We start from the raw sequence: 1988 nt of genomic DNA, 5'->3' as shown, positions 1-1988 counted from the left end.
CCTTTTCTCTTTACCCGTTGAATGTATGAAGTCAAATACCATGCTTTTCCTATGTTGCCTATTTCGATTATGTATTCTCAGTATGAGTCGCTTAAATCGTAATCTTCTCGCATTCAAATCGCTAATCTTCTCTTGCTTACTAATTTCGGGGCATAAGTTGGTTGTTGTCCCTTTGTTGTTTTGTTCTGATATTGCTGCGAAAAAAAAATAGGAATTTTGTTTTACTTTAGTTGGAACCAAAGTTGTTGCTTGTTCTGTGTCGTTGTCTCTTTTGGTTGTTAATTTGAAGGTAGCATGTTGATTCTTTAAACACCCTTGTTAATCGCCGAGTAATCTAGTCTTTATTGAAATCTCAACGGGCCCTTTACATGCTTACGCTCGACCATGAAATAAAAATGAGAATGTAGACTTAGAATATTAAACCATTTAATTAGCTCCCTTTTTAAGAGAAAAAAGATATCTGTAGTAAACATTGTTGCCTTCAAAATGTTAATAGTAAATCCTATTCCCTTTCCTTCTTTTTTGTTTGTAAGTTATACGCCCATATAGTTTAGTTTGATGTTTGGCTTATTATCTTGTTAGATTAACCATCTATTGCTAGCTCGGTTTGGATCTACTTGACTTTCTTTTGAGGGCCGCTTTAATTGGTTTTATTCCATTTAATCCCTATGTCGCTACGTAACACGGAATACGTGATTTATGCGTATTTAGCATTCTACCTAACTTCTTTATTAACCGTTCATTAAGTTCGGATACGTGCGAATTTTATAGTTACATGTTTTAACTTATTCGTCGATTGGATACTAATCTTTTTTTTTCATTTTTTTTTCATGGCTACCGCGTACGAGTTTGATATAATTTGCTCTCTTTTCATTTTTCATGCATTTAATTTGTATTAACAACTAACCCTTACTTTGTTTGTTTTTGTTTTTCTTACAGGTGATTTCTAGTAAATTAGTGGGCTAATATAGTGTCACGACCCGATAGGGGGCCGCAGCAGCTTAGGGCTTCCTCCTTCGGTACCCTAATATAATCACATTTAAAATCTAAATGAGCCATAATCGTTTCAAAAATTATAATTATACACGTAATAGTCCCGTTGACCAAACCCTCTATATCTATCACGCTACGTGCCCGCACGTACAGGGCAAGACGAGCGAAAGTGATTTTACAAAAATAGGCCGACAAAACCGGACATATCTATCCACGTACACGTGACTACGAGCCTCAAGAGTGACATATCGTAGAGCGGGACGGACCGTATGCCCCAAATTTCGTACCAAAGAATAAGTACAAAACTAGGCTCGGAAGAATGGAGCTCTTGTGCGACCTCCGAATAATATGGTCGAACACGTCTCCCACTGGCAACGCCGGCGTCCTCGAACAAAAGGCGTCGATACGAAGAATGTCTGAGTATGTAAAGCATGATCAACTCAAAAGAACATAATAGCCCTATGAAATGGTGTGAGGGGCAAAAACGTATCGTCGTAGCTACACGATACTCGTCTTCCCTATTTCATAATAGTAACGCCCCCTTTAGTTCGTTCTCCAAAACGATTCATATCATTTCTTAACAAAGTTTTCACCTTCGTGCATATTTTTACTACTCTATCGTATACTAGCATTTACTAGCGTCCCGAAACCCTGGATCGGGTGTTTCATATCTTGGCCCACCCAGGCTCGGGGGGTATCACCCGCCGCCGGTTCGGGGTTGTGTCTGCCCGGCCTTACCGAAGCTTCGGGTTGTATGTCACCCCGGGCGTGCGTGCGTTTCGTAATCGTATACATCTTTAGACATTATTCGTAGTACATATACTCTTATACATATCTTCTTATACACGTATTTCTACCCGCTCACGAGCTCGGGGACTCTTATAATTCATGGCACGTACATATAGTAGCGTAAGCGTCTTTGACATCTTTTCCCTTTGTCATTATATTAACTCACCTTTTTTCGACTACTTAGGAACCCAGTCTCGAGGAACTTT

Source organism: Lycium ferocissimum, chromosome 9 (genome assembly GCF_029784015.1).
Source record: "Lycium ferocissimum isolate CSIRO_LF1 chromosome 9, AGI_CSIRO_Lferr_CH_V1, whole genome shotgun sequence".
Classification (NCBI taxonomy): Eukaryota; Viridiplantae; Streptophyta; class Magnoliopsida; order Solanales; family Solanaceae; genus Lycium; species Lycium ferocissimum.
Note: the sequence above shows the minus strand (reverse complement) of the source record.